Genomic DNA, 15098 nt, shown 5'->3' on the forward strand with positions numbered 1-15098 from the left:
CCTACCACTTTGTAATTTCCAGCCACAAGTATTGTTCTTTCTTTGGGAAGGAGGAAAGAGAAACTAATTTTGATCAGCATTTACTATATTACATTTGCTGTGCTAGGTATCATTGCCTCTTACTGTATGCTTGAAAAAACTAAGATAATTTCCTTGGCTGCAAAATGGAGTATCAGAGTAGATCAGCAGTTATCAAAATGTGGCCTGTGGACACAGGGGATCCCTGAGACCCTTTCAGAGGGTGTGTTGTCAAAACTATTTTCATCATAATGGGAAATTGCTAGTTGTCATTTTCACTGTATTGACATTTGCACTGAGGATGTATAGCAATTTTGGGTTAAAACTACTGGTGCCTTAGCACACATTAAGACAGTGGCACCCATCAGAGAAATGCAAATCAAAACCACAATGAGATACCATTTCACACCAGTTAGAATGGCAATCATTAAAAAGTCAGGCAACAACAGGTGTTGGAGAGGATGTGGAGAAATAGGAACACTTTTACACTGTTGGTGGGATTGTAAACTAGTTCAACCATTATGGAAAACAGTATGGCGATTCCTCAAGGATCTAGAACTAGATGTACCATATGACCCAGCCATCCCACTACTGGGTATATACCCAAAGGATTATAAATCATGCTTCTATAAAGACATATGCACATGTATGTTTATTGCGGCACTATTCACAATAGCAAAGACTTGGAATCAGCCCAAATGTCCATCTGTGACAGACTGGATTAAGAAAATGTGGCACATATACACCATGGAATATTATGCAGCCATAAAAAAGGATGAGTTTGCATCCTTTGTAGGGAAATGGATGCAGCTGGAAACCATCATTCTTAGCAAACTATCACAAGAAGAGAAAACCAAACACGGCATGTTCTCACTCATAGGTGGGAACTGAACAATGAGATCACTTGGACTCGGGAAGGGGAACATCACACACTGGGGCGTATCATGGGGAGGGGGGAGGGGGGAGGGATTGCATTGGGAATTATACCTGATATAAATGATGAATTGAGTGGTGCTGACGAGTTGATGGGTGCAGCACACCAACATGGCGCAAGTATACATATGTAACAAACCTGCACGTTATGCACATGTACTCTAGAACTTAAAGTATAATAATAAAAAAAAAAACGGCCGGGCGCGGTGGCTCAAGCCTGTAATCCCAGCACTTTGGGAGGCCGAGGCGGGTGGATCACGAGGTCAGGAGATCGAGACCCTCCTGGCTAACACGGTGAAACCCCGTCTCTACTAAAAATACAAAAAACTAGCCGGGCGCGGTGGCGGGCGCCTGTAGTCCCAGCTACTCGGAGGCTGAGGCGGGAGAATGGCGGGAACCGGGAGGCGGAGCTTGCAGTGAGCCGAGATCGCGCCACTGCACTCCAGCCTGGGCGACACAGCGAGACTCCGTCTCAAAAAAAAAAAAAAAAAAAAAAACATAGAAAAGCAAAAAAAAAAAAAAAAAAAAGACAGTGGCACCAAATTATGTTAGTAGTCATTGAATTCTTTATTATTACCACTCATGAAAACAAAGAAACAAAAGGCCAGTTTCACTTAAGAGCATTGTAGATGAAACAGCAAAATTATTAATTTTATTAACTCTTGACCCTTCTTTAATACTCTGTGTGCTGAAATGGGAAGTATGTATAAGGCACTTACACTACATACCCAAGTATGATGGTTATCTTGAGGAAAATCACTTGTAATTGAGTTGAACTACTTTTTTCAAAGAACACCATTTTTTACTTGAAAGAACAACTAACAAACACACAATGGTTATTTAGACTTAAAAACCTGGCAGACATATTCTCAAAAATGAACAAAGTGAGCCTGCCTATTTTGAGGAAAGCAAGTGACACTTTTTTGTCAATAAAATTTGAGCTTCCAAGAGCAAATGAGTAGTTTGGAAAGCTTTTACCCACCACCACAATCATGATCGCTTCCCAATACTTAAAAACCTTTCTGATAAGATTGGGTGGTGATATTAAGAAATGTGGTTTTAACAATATTGCATAATAGAACATGTCAATGTTTTAAACTCAGTGAGCCAATATTTCTCAAATGAACTAATGTATAGTGTTACAAAGTCAGGCATAGCTAAAAGATCCGTTTAAAGGTGATTTGATTTTAGAGTAATGGAATACAAAAAGTGTATTGATATTCAAGTTTTAGATTCCATATTGCAATTAACCTTTGAGAAATGATTGCTTGTCAAATTTTGATATAATATAAAAGAATAGCCACAATTATTTGAAAAGGCTATTAAAACATTCTGCCTCTTTCTATTTGTGTGAAAATGGATACTTTTCACATACTTCCACCAAACCAACATATCACAACAGATTGAATGCAGTAGCACCAGTGATAATCTAGCTGTCTTTTTCTAAACCGGACATTTAAGAGATTTGCAAAAATGTAAAGCAATGCTAGTTTTCTCTCTCTTTTTTTATTTTGGAAAATATGCTTATATTTCATAAAATACTTTATAATACTGTGTAATAGGTTTATTATTGTTGTTTAAAATAACTATTTAAAAAATTTAAAGTTTAATTTCTAATATAGTAAGTATTGATAAATGTAACAATAGCTCTTTGGGACCCTCAATACTTTTTAGGACTGTAAGGGAGTTCTGAGACCTAAGAGTTTGATAACCACTGGACTCCATGATCTCCAAGTTCATTCCAACCACCATCATTGAACATGCAACCATTCTATTGTAACATGGTTTCGATAAAGTTTCCTAGCCATTCTCCTCTGAATGCTTTGCCAATGTCCCTTCTAAGTGGTGGCCCTCAATACCAAAATAATATTGAAGAGATATAGGTTGAGCAGCATAGAATACATGAATACATGAATAAGCTATTATGAGGTGGCTTCAATAATAACTACCTTTGGAGATCTTTAAGAATAGGAGAAATTCCTATTTCTTTGAGGAAGCAAGTTCTTCCAGAACAGCAGAGTGGTGGACTAGGTAACATCTTAAATTGTCTTCCTTGATACCTCACAAATACTCTAACCTTTTGCATTAGGAGACACAATTTTCTATTCAGTATTGTGATGTTTTTAATTATTAACATCTCCATTTAAAAAAAATACTGGACATTAGCTTAATGTCAGTTCTACTGAAAGTCAAATTTCACATTTTATTATTTATAGTTGATTCAAATTCTGCATAATTTAATATGATTATTAAGGAAAAAGAAAACTAAGCATTATGTAGTTCAATAAACATTGGTTTAATCTAGTAAAGCCATAAGCAAAACAAGTGATAGTAACAGTGAAGAATTGAAATTTTTAAATTGATGGAGCTTTGGAGGAAATAGCAATAGTTTTAATGCAACAATCACATCTCCTGGAAAACCCACTTCAATTTGCATACAGGATATTTTTAATGTGTAATTTTTATTTTGATATATGAAAGACCAGGCATTGATATTTTCCTAAAAGTTAGTTGAGAAAATCAATGCTTTGAAGACAGTTGTTTTAATTCAGTGGCTCACTATGTATAATATTAGTAAAATCAATGCATCAATAAATTTAAAAAGTTATTTAATTCTTGACTTCAGTTTTAATCATGCAATGCTACAATTTAATGTAAAAGCAGACAAAATTTGTTACAGGTGTTTTGGAAGCACTTTAGTACTTTAAATAATACCTCAGAATCACTGAATCTCGGGGCTGTAAGGTCATTTAGTCCAATCACCCATTTGATACTTGAACTTTCTTGCTAACTCAAATAATAAAACGAAGGTAAGGGGAAGGGGGTTACTAAAAACAGAAGTGGGTTTGGCTTAAAGACAGGCTTTAGGCAGGATTTAAAAATGTAGCTTGAAAGCTTTTAAAGTCTAATTATACAGGGAGGTGGCAATGTTTTTATTTGCTATTTACCTTTGATCTATTACCTATTTTTGGTAGAGTGGGACAAGCTTTTGTGAAAATGTTTATTGTTTCTTCATTTGATGTTAAGATACTCATTTGAAGTTGCCCTGTAATTTTGAGGGTTTTTAAAACTAATATTAATATTTGGCTTTTGCCCCCAGACTAATAGCAAGTTATCCTAGATCTGGGTGATTTCTTTTGAATCTCTAAGTGATGTACTGGATTTAGAAATAGCTTCCTCATTTTGGCACACATTAGACATGCTAAGCATAAAAAATCTAAATAATATCAAACCAAAAGAGTAAGAAAGTAAAAATAACCTATGGCACCCTGCCCAATGTTAACATTTTTGTTAAATTATATTTTGTGAAACTTATACATGCATATATATTTGATTTTCACATAAATATTTGATATTCTATAAATTGGTGGACTTTTATTATACACATATTTTTTATTCAACAATGTATTGTGGCAGTCTTTTTTGTCAATAAATATAGATTTATATAATGATTTTTAATAATTACAGAGTAGTGTTATATGTTTGTAGCACAATTTACTTATTCAATCAATTCCTAATTCTGGCTATTATAAAAAACTGTAGTGAACATATTAAATGTGTGTATCTTTTATCATATTTATAATGAGCTCCTTAAGATAATTTTTGAAAGTAGTGTTGAAATCTCAAAGGATATGGACAGTAGAAGTTTTAAAACTTATTGTAAAATTGCCATTGAGAAAAGTCATACATTTATAATCCCATCAATAGTACATGAAAGTGCTTATTTTTCCACAGTCTCACCAATACCAGTTTTTGTCCAGTTTATAAAATGTTTTGCCAGTATTATGAGTGAAAATATTTTATTTACATTTCTTTGGCTATTTGGGGGATTATACACATTTTCATATTATTGGACATTTGCATTTCTTCATTTGTACACTTCTTCTTTGTATCTCTTGTTTTTTTTTTTTTTTTTTTTTTTTGAGACAGAGTCTCACTCTGTCACCCAGGTTGGAGTGCAGTAATGCAATCTCGGCTCACTGCAACCTCCGCCTCCCAGGTTCAAGTGATTCTCATGTCTCAGCCTCCTGAGTAGCTGGGATTACAGGTGTGCACCACCACGCCTGGCTAATTTTTGTAGTTTTAGTAGAAACAGGGTTTCGTCATGTTGACCAGTTTGGTATCAAACTCCTGGCCTTAAGTGATCTGCCTGCCTCGGCCTCCCAAAGTGTTGGGATTACAGGCATGAGCCACTGCACTTGGCCTCTTGTGCATATTGAAGTATATGTAGTAATGCATTTTTTATTTAGTATATTAAGAATATGTTAAAGACTTGCTGACTAAATATTATGGAGCAAATTACCACCATGGTCAGATGTGTAATAGACTATGACCCAGGTCAGATTATTGATTGTTTGAAATCCTTGATGGGAAAGACCTTTTTTTTTTAATTTAAAATTTTTGTGTTCTTACTGTCCAGTGTGATCTTTAACCCATGGTCACTCTCTGCTGAATGTATAAATGAGCAAATAGAGAACTGGAACAATCCATGGGTGATTAGGTGTTCTGAGGATTCATTTTACCAAGCAGATTGAGATTTTCCAGAACACATAATGATTTGCTCTGGCATTTCCTTCTCTATCTTTTCACATTTGTGCTGCCCTCAGGACCATAGTGACTGGTTTTATTTTTGGAAATGTCTTTTTAAGACTAAACTTTCCTAGTTCTTAAAAAAGTACCTATTTTAATTGTGTGTGTATTAATTCTTAACTCTTTGCCGCTCATAAAATGTTGCTTGTTTAGCTTTCAGTTATCTGCATGCAGAAGTATGCATTACAGTCATTTTAAAAATTATGTAGTAATGAACTCTTTGACCATAGAAACTTATTATTTTTAAATCTTTGCTCTAAACTTCACCAATAGTGCAAATCAGTTGATAATGAGATTCACAGTTGCTTTAAACATATGTAGCAGGATTGCACTGATATGATGAATAAGATTTATTGACTTTGTATTGTGACTTTGTATGTGAAAATATTATTTGTTCTAAATGTCTGGAATCTGACTTGTTCCAAAATTAAAAATATTTCTAGAGTTAGAGATCTTAATTCAAGATAGCTCATTGATTAAAAAATTAAATCTACCCTAACCGCAATATTTTCTGGTCGCAGTTTCTTTTAGCTCCCTATCCTTTATGTGGAAGTGAAGGGATAGGAGGTATCATGTATCTTGCATAATTCCAATTAATGCTTTTAAAAAGTATTTGCCAGAAAAACAAGGTGTGGTATTTTAAAATGTATAAGAACTAAAACTTCTTTTGGATTCTTCTAGAATTTAGACTTTTGGATATATAGCATTTTGCTATAAAATTTATTTAGTGGGTAACTTCTTTATAAGGAAATTATAATTTATAATTCAGCGGGGGATAGCATGTGAGGATGGTTTGAATCAGAACCAGTACTCTTTGATGGTTTTTGATAATATACACAGTGTGTCCAGGTAGGCTTGTCTGGTGTCCCAGATAAAATTACTCCCCTAGATCCCTAAACAGCAGAAGCAATGAGGAAGAAAAGGGTATAATGCCAAAAATTAATGACAGAGCTACATCCCCCTGGCCAGACTGTCCTGTACTTCTTGCACTGTGGAAATAGGCGTTACAGAATTGCTGGAAACTGGTGAAACTAGAGTGGGGAAGCCCTGAGGCACCATTTCCTACAAGGACAAGAAGGTCTAGTGAAGGAGTCTAATGGGTATATTAGCTGTTGATGCTTAAAGCTGTTCAAATGCCCACACCTTTGTCATCTATTAATCTTTAAAAAAATTAAAAAAATTTTTTAGAGATGGGGTCTCGCCATGTTGCTTAGGCTGGTCTTGAACTCCTGGACTCAGGCAAACCACTTGCCTCAGCCTCCCAAAGTGTTGGGATTACAGGTGTGAGCCACTGCACCTGGCTCTATTATCTATCAATCTTGACTAGAAAATAGAATAAATTACCTGATCATTTAGGTAAAGCATATTTTAGGGGTTGCAGAGGGCTGAGTTAGATATTTATTTCATATTTCATCTTAATTTCAGATGCCTATACCTAATCTATTAAGGTCATTTGTGCTATAATTGCAAAGTTGGGTGCAGTGGTTCCTACAAATGATGTTGATCAAGATCCATTGTTTTTCAGAAGGATTTTATTTAAATCTAGTTAGCTGTAACTAACCTAGATATTTGCTGGCTATATTTAAAAACTGCAGATTGAATCAAACCAGTCCCTAGAGCCTAGGAAAGTTTCTGACCTAAATTAGGAACCCAAGCTCTATTATTATTTTTTGATGACTGCTACTCATAGCCATGCTCACATTTTTGAAAGAATACAGCCTCTGTAACAAAGTTTCTTTGTTTTAATGGAACTAAAAATATGCTGTATTTAGACCAAACAATAAAAATAAACTACCAAACTACCTTCTAATGCATGGGGGTCCTGGATAGAGGAAATCATAGGCATTTAGAGGCATAAAATGATTCTTTGTATGTTAAAAATTTGTATAAGGCTAGCTCTGTGTGTTTGAGTTGCATCTGTTACCTCTTCAGCGAGAATAAAGTATATGTGAGCAAAAGAATTTTGAATTGAATTATGGCTTATACAGAATGCATTGTATATAATAGCCTAAGCATCTTATGGGTTCCACACCTAGGTAGAACAAACACTTCATTCTTTCTTATTATTTCTACCTACAAGATATTCCTGTCAAGCACATTTAAGATATTCTCTGTGAAGCTAATTCATTTCAACTTGCAGACATAAATTAAATGTTTTTCAAATATAAATTATAAGCCTATTTCTTTCTTTCTTTCTCTTAAAAATGTTTTCCCTTTTGTTCTTACTTATTTGTACTTTTAACACCTACTTTATTACCGATTTTTTTTTTTAAAGAGCAATATTGGATGGAGATCTGGCATTCTTAGATGTAGAACAATGAAATAATTGTTTCTTTTGGCATTATCATTTTTGAAAAAGTTATTAGAGTAGATGGGGATAACTACATGAGTTAAAAATCATATGATTTGTAGCCAGAATGTATACTTCTTTCATAAAGCATATAAATGCAATTTACTGATCCTTTTTAATTTCATTTTCTATTAAATTTTCAGGTCACTTTCATGAATTCAAAGGCAATTTACCAGTGATTTCTGGGTGCTGGGGCTGATATTTTTTGTGCATATTTGTAAGTATTGGTTTATTTATTACTTTTCTCATTGTGCAATGGAACAGTTACAGTTTGTAAACAAGTTCTTAACTCCTAGTATGTGTGAATTTTTATTAGTTTTTTTGCGATTGTTTTGTAATTATTATTTTTTGATTAGTGTTTTCTTGGGAGGAGCATACAAAAAAGTACCAGCTGGTAAAATGCCTCAATTTGTTGTAATTTCCAGTGAAATAACACAATGCAGGGCCCATTATAATAAGCTTAAAGAATAAATATCTTACTCTTTGAGAATAGGGCTCAATTGTAGGAATGAGTTATCTTAAAGTGTCTAGTCTATATACACATGAATAATTTACACTGATAACTTCTGGTAGTCTTCTAGTTGGCTGTACTTGAAAAGTGCTATGTGCCTGTGCCCATAGAAAAGATGTGAGACAGTATAGAATTCAAAGAGCTGTCAGCACATGAGGAGATAATGTACAGGCATACCTCGTTTTATTGCACTTTGTTTTATTGTGATTTGCAGATTTTTTTTAAAACAAATTAGAGGTTTATGGCAACCCTGCATTGAGCAAGTCTATTGGCACCGTTTTTGCAACAGCATGTGCTCACTTCATGTGTCTCTGTTACATTCTCATAATTCTCACAATATTTCAAACTGTCTCATTATTATTATGTCTATTATGGTGATCTGTAATTAGTGATCTTGATGTTACTATTGTAATTATTATGGGGCCCCACCAAACAAGCCCATATAAGGTGGTGAACTTGTGTGTATTGTGTGTATTCTGATTGTTCCACCAACTGGCTGTTCTTCTATTCCTCTCCCTCTCATTGAGCTACCCTATTCTCTGAGGCACAACAATATTGAGATTGGGCCAGTTAATAACCCTACAATGACCTCTAAGTGTTCAAGTGAAAGGAAGAGCAGCACATTAAAGAATCACATTAAATCAACAGTTACAAATGACTCAACTTTGTGAGAAAGGCATATTGAAAGCTGAGACAGGTCAAAAGCTAGGCCTCTTGTACCAGTTAGCCAAGTTGTGAATTCAAAGGGAAAGTTCTTGAAGGAAATGCACAGTGCTACTCCAGTGAATTATGAATGATAAGAAAGCAAAATAGCCTCATTGCTGATATGGAGAAAGTTTGAGCGGTCTGGATAGAAGACCAAATGAGCCACAACATTCCCTTAAGCCAAAGCATAATCCAGAGTAAGGCCCTAACTCTCTTCAATTTTTGTGAAGGCTGAGAGAAGGGAGGAAGCTTCAGAAGAAAGTCTGAAGCTAGCAGAGATTGGTTCATAGGGTTTAAGGAAAATAGCAGTCTCCATAACATAAAAGTAAATGTGACACAGCAAGTGCTGATGGAGAAGCTGCAGCAAGTTATCCAGAAGATCTAGGTAAGACCATTGAGGAAGGTGACTACATCAAACCACAGACTTTCAATGTAGATCAAATAGCCTTATGTGGGAAGAAGATGCTATCTAGGACTTTGATAGCCAGAAAGGAAAAGTCAGTGCCTGGCTTCAAAGGACAGGTGGACACTTTTGTTAGAGGCTAATGTGGCTGGTGAATTTAAGTTGAAGCCAGTGCTTATTTACCATTCTGAAAATCTTAGGGCCTTTAGGAATTAACTCTGCCTGTGCTCTATAAATGGAATAAGGAAGCCTGAGTGACAGCACACTTGTTTATAGCATGGTTTACTGAGTCTTTTAAGCCCACCGTTGAGACCTACTACTCAGAAAAAAAGATTCCCTTAGAGATGTTATTACTCATTGACAATGCACCTAGCCATCAAGAGCTCAGATGGAGATGTACATGGAGATTATTGTTGTTTTCATGCCTGCTAACACAGCATCCATTCTGTAGGCCGTGGATCAAGGAGTAATTTCAACTTTCAAGTCTCATTATTTCAGAAGTACATTTTGTAAGGCTGTGGTTGCCATACATAGTAATTCTGCTTATGGATCTGAGCAACGTATATTGAAAACTTCGTAGGAAGGAGTCACCATTCTAGATACCATTAAGAATGTTTGTGATTCATGGGAGTAAGTAAAAATAGCAATATTAAGAGGAATTTGAAAGAAATTTATTTCAACTCTCATGGATGACTTTGAAGGGATCAAGACTTCATTGGAGGAGGTAACTGCAGATGTGGTAGAATAGCAAGAGAAGTGGAATTAGAAGTAGAATTAGAAGTGAAGCCTAAAGATGTGACTGAATTGCTGCAGTCTCATAATACAACTTTAACAGACGAGGAGTTGCTTCTTCTAAATGAACAAAGAAAGTAGTTTCTTCAGATGGAGTCTACCCTGGTGAAAGATGCTGTAAACATTGTTTAAATTATAACAAAGGATTTAGAATATTACATAAATGTAGTTGATAAAGCAGCAGCAGAGTTTTAGAGTATTGACTCAACTTTGAATGATGTTCTGCTGTGGGTAAAATGCTATCAAACAGCACTGTATGCTACAGAAAAATATTTTGTAAAGGAAGAGTCAATGAGGCAAACTTTGTTGTCTTATTTTAAGAAATTGCCACAGTGGGATCACGAGGTCAGGAGTTTGAGGCCAGCCTGGCCAACATGGTGAAACTCCATCTCTACTAAAAACACAAAAAGTAGCCAGGCGTGGTGGTGCGCACCTGTAGTCCCAGCTACTCAGGAGGCTGAGGCAGAAAAATTGCTTGAACCCAGGAGGTGGAGGTTGCAGTGAGCCAAGATCGTTCCACTGCACTCCAACCTGGGCGACAGAGCAAGACTCCATCTTGAAAAAACAAAACAAAACTAAACTAAAAAAGAGAAATTGCCACAGGCACCCCAACCTTCAGCAACTACCACCCTGACCAGTCAGTAGCCATCACCATCAAAACAAGAGCCTCCACCCATCAAAAAGAAAGTATCTCACTGAAGGCTCAAATGATCATTATGATTTTTTAGCAATAAAGTATTTTAAATTAAGGTATATACATTGTTTCTTAGACATCATGCCATTGTACACTTGCCAGAGTACAGTATAGTGTCAACATAACTTAAACGCACTGGGAAACCAAAATGTTTGCGTGATTTGCTTTATCACAATATTTGCTTTATGGCAGTGGTCTGGCCCAAACCTGCAATATCTTCAAGCCATGCCTATACTAAGGCATACTGCTCTTCCCCATCCACAAAACACCATTATATTTTAAATAATATTTTGGAGAACAAAGGTACTTTTCATAAGTAAAGAAGACAAATTTCAAGAAAAAATTGAATGAACTTTTAAAGATCTATTAAAGTATTTGAAATTAATCAGTATATATTATATAGAAGTGGTGCAGAGTGTGTGGCAGGTATTAAAAATGTCTGTGTGTATGTAAACCTATATTTAAGTAACTTGCATTTCAAATATATGTGTATGTGTACATTGTTGTAAACTGTTGATGTTTAGGGGCTTTTTTACATTTGATAACAGCAAAGACACAGGAAACTTTTTCTTTGTTAGTTTACTGCTATAAAGGGGTTTTAAAGAATATACTCCTAGGAAATTATTTGAAGTAAGTAATGTTATAAATTAGAGTTTAAATGATTCTGTATTTAAGCAGAGCTATTGAAAATTTATTTAATACCAGCTTTACCTTTCTTTTAATAATAGTATCCAGGACAGGCATTTTGAACCAGCTTAAAAAAATAGATATTCATGTTTAATATAGTTTAATACATTTTTTGTATTTTAATGCTTTAATAATAAATAAATTGTTATTTTATGAAATGGTATCAATTTACATTTTATTATTTTTAGATGTAAGTCTTATGTAAAGCACAAAATTATATAAACTGTGGGGTCATTTAGATTAAACATAAACTTTTAATTTATGCAAGGTATTGTGGTGGGGATTAGGAAGCAAAGAAGATGGAGAAAGAAATACAAAGTATCTTTGAAGGGCTCTTTGTGAAAACAGAGGATTCTAAGGAACTGAACTTACTCTACTGGAAATCTGAGTGAAGGGAAATAATTTTGAGCTGTCCAAATCTTATCTTAGTTGCTTTGTCTCTTTTTTACCTCCTTTCTCTCTTCTTTTATATTATTTAGTCATTCCCTTTAGTAAGTTTTTACAATGAGTAAAGTTTTTAAAGTGACAAATATAATTACCAGCATTTCAACCAAGATGGCCTTCATTAAAATATAGTTTACATTTCTTATCACCCAAAGGCTCTATTTCCTGAATTCTTCACTTTATTCCCTCCACCAAGACACATTTAGACTGACTTTGAATGGTGGTGATCCAAGCAGCTGAGCACTTTCTTTTGACTTAACAAAGGGAAAGGCTAAAATTAGAAGGGGCACTGTTGATGTAGTTTCTGTATGGTTATTTCTGGAGTTCCACATTTAAAAAAAAGAAAGGCCGGGCGCAGTGGCTCACGCCTGTAATCCCAGCACTCTGGGAGGCCGAGGTGGGTGGATCAGGAGGTCAGGAGATCCAGACCATCCTGGCAAACACAGTGAAATCCCGTCTCTACTAAAAATACAAAAAAATTAGTGGGGCGTGGTGGCGGGCGCCTGTAGTCCCAGCTAATCACGAGGCTGAGGCAGGAGAATGGCGTGAATCTGGGAGGCGGAGCTTGCAGTGAGCCGAGATCCTGCCGCTGCACTCCAGCCTGGGCGACAGAGCGAGACTCCGTCTCAAAAAAAAAAAAAAAAAAAAAAACACAAACCCAAAAAACTTTTTGTCAGATTTTGGCCCCTTAGGCAGATGTCATGCTAGTCATACAGGCTTAAAGCAACTATTTTCTGATCTTGAGAATTTACATATGCTTGTTTAGGGCATGGGCTTTGGTGTTCCTTTGGTCAGTGATCTCAGGTTTTCCTAGGGCCGTGTCCTGACTGCAGAACCTTTTGGTTAAAGAAATATAGCCAGATGATACTATGACTAAGATAAGTCAGATGAAATTAACATGGCATCCAAAATTCCTGAGTTTCTACTTCTCTCATTTGTTATGGAAACTGTCCAACCACTTATACTGAAAGATGAGGCATCTAAAACGATAGAAATATTTATCTCGTCAGGCCTGAGAATAGGCAAATGGGTTCAACGACAATGACTTCTTTTATGAACTTTAATTTTCATGTCCTAGAACTGCTTATTTGCTACATGATCTAAGGCAGAAAGTTATACCTCATGGCCATAGGTAGGTTTCTTAGTAAGGTGTGCAAGCCTGTCTGTGAGATAAGGAAGATGGGATATTGTTTTGCACATCCATAATGAATGGGCCACACCAAGAGTGTGTGAGAACCGATTGGAATCTTACCTACTCAAATCAACTACCCAGGCCAGAAGAGGAAAACAATGGGAAGGAAAATGGCTATCTCTTCAGAAGCTGCATTATATTCTAGTGTTTTTTTTTTTTCCTTAAAAAGATAAAACTTCCTTTTTTTTCTTTTCCTAAAGTAGGCATTGTGGAAGATTGCCTTATTTTGCATGTTCTTATCTCACATTTGATTTTTTAAATCTCTAATGAAAAATAATTATGTAATTCGGACCATTTAATTTTACCAGAGCAGTAAATGATGGGTTAAAGAAAAAACAAACAAACAAACAAACAGAAAAACAGACATAGTTTATTAGCTACCCTGCTTTTTCAGGTTACCCAAGTCTTTTTAGTAATTTGATAATGAATTCCTTTAAAACAATTCTATCTTGGCTCATGGTCTCTAGTAGCACTCTTTTTCCTGAGGTCTCTGACAAGGATTTTATTGTGTGGTACAAAAAGTGATTATTGCCTAACTCTAGGCTTGAGGCAATAATAATACCAACAGAATATTAAGATGGTATAACACTTGATTCTGCAGACATTTAATTGACTGCATTTCACAAAAACTGTGTGGGATGAGTAGGAATTGTCTTTATTTTTGCAGAGTAGCAGGATTCAAATCTTGAATTCATGGTATAAATTTAGTGATCCTTTCACAACACCGTGTTGTCCCCTTTCAGAGAGAATTTCAGCTCTCTTTTGTTTTTGATCACTATCTCAGTCTTCACTTGGTTGCTGTATAAATATTTTTGAAATTTTGAGGTAGACTAAGTCAGGGAGGATATTGTAGGGACGTTTTTACCACTTACTTCATTTCCTCAGGTTCCTGGACCATTTGGTCCTCCCTGATATTTTCCTACTCCTCTATTCCAAAACTGCCACATGGCATGCTTCAGCTGAAATTTTTTGAATTACATAGATTTTTAGGAAACAAACAAACAAAAATCACAAAATCATGTCTTTGTGGCATTTTAAAATGGAAAGAAATCTGTTTAAAATTGAGCATAGTCCAGACCAATGATCCCTCAGTGAGAACATCTGTGATTTTAAGGACAAGTAGGTCTAAGTGTGTTATCTTTAAAAAATATTATTCCAGGCTAATCTTGACATAGAGCAGGTAAATAAAAAAGATGAGCTGTGAAAATCCACAAATAGGGCTTGAATGCCATTTTCCATGACAACGGGAGCTGCCCCATGAAAGCATTAATGCTGGGAATGTAAGGAATTTAAAATTGTGCCTTCTCAGTTTTACAGTTGTATGCTCATGTTAATTAGAGATATACTGACATTTGAAGTATCTACATTAATACACACAGCTACTATACATTTGTGAACTGTGGCCAGAAATCTACTTTAATTGAAAGGAGTTTGCTAATCTGTGTGTGTATACCCATTACATTTTAAGCTTTTAAATTTTATATACTAGGGCCCTTAGATACTTGTTCTTTCTGCCCTGTCTACTTTCTGTTTCTAATTTATACCTGAAAGGACAGCCTGGCCTATTTTTAATCTCTTAGTGGTGTTTTGGAGCTGTATTGATGGAATTTGGAGAAAATAATATTTTTAATAGTGCTTTTTATTTGCTGTAGTTTTGAATCTTTTTTTCCCTCTCTGACTTTCTAAATTACTGTTTTTTCTTGCAAACCTTTAAAATGGCCTGCCACCAAAATAAGGTAGGATTTAGGTTTATGAAATTTGCTTCACTGACTCTATTTA

General features: G+C 35.3%; 1 protein-coding gene across 4 annotated transcripts in view; it reads left to right on the plus strand.

Moving 5' to 3' along the window:
* The window catches only part of SOX6 (SRY-box transcription factor 6), a 692888-nt gene that overhangs the window by 144265 nt on the left and 533525 nt on the right, over positions 1-15098 (plus strand). For all 4 annotated transcript variants that reach the window (XM_033206912.1, XM_033206899.1, XM_033206900.1 and 1 more), the window contains exon 2: positions 8035-8108. The gene's annotated coding sequence lies outside the window, so the exon portion shown is untranslated. The remainder of the gene's footprint in view (positions 1-8034; positions 8109-15098) is intronic.

This window comes from Trachypithecus francoisi, unplaced genomic scaffold, assembly GCF_009764315.1.
Source record: "Trachypithecus francoisi isolate TF-2019V2 unplaced genomic scaffold, Tfra_2.0 Lachesis_group8, whole genome shotgun sequence".
Classification (NCBI taxonomy): Eukaryota; Metazoa; Chordata; class Mammalia; order Primates; family Cercopithecidae; genus Trachypithecus; species Trachypithecus francoisi.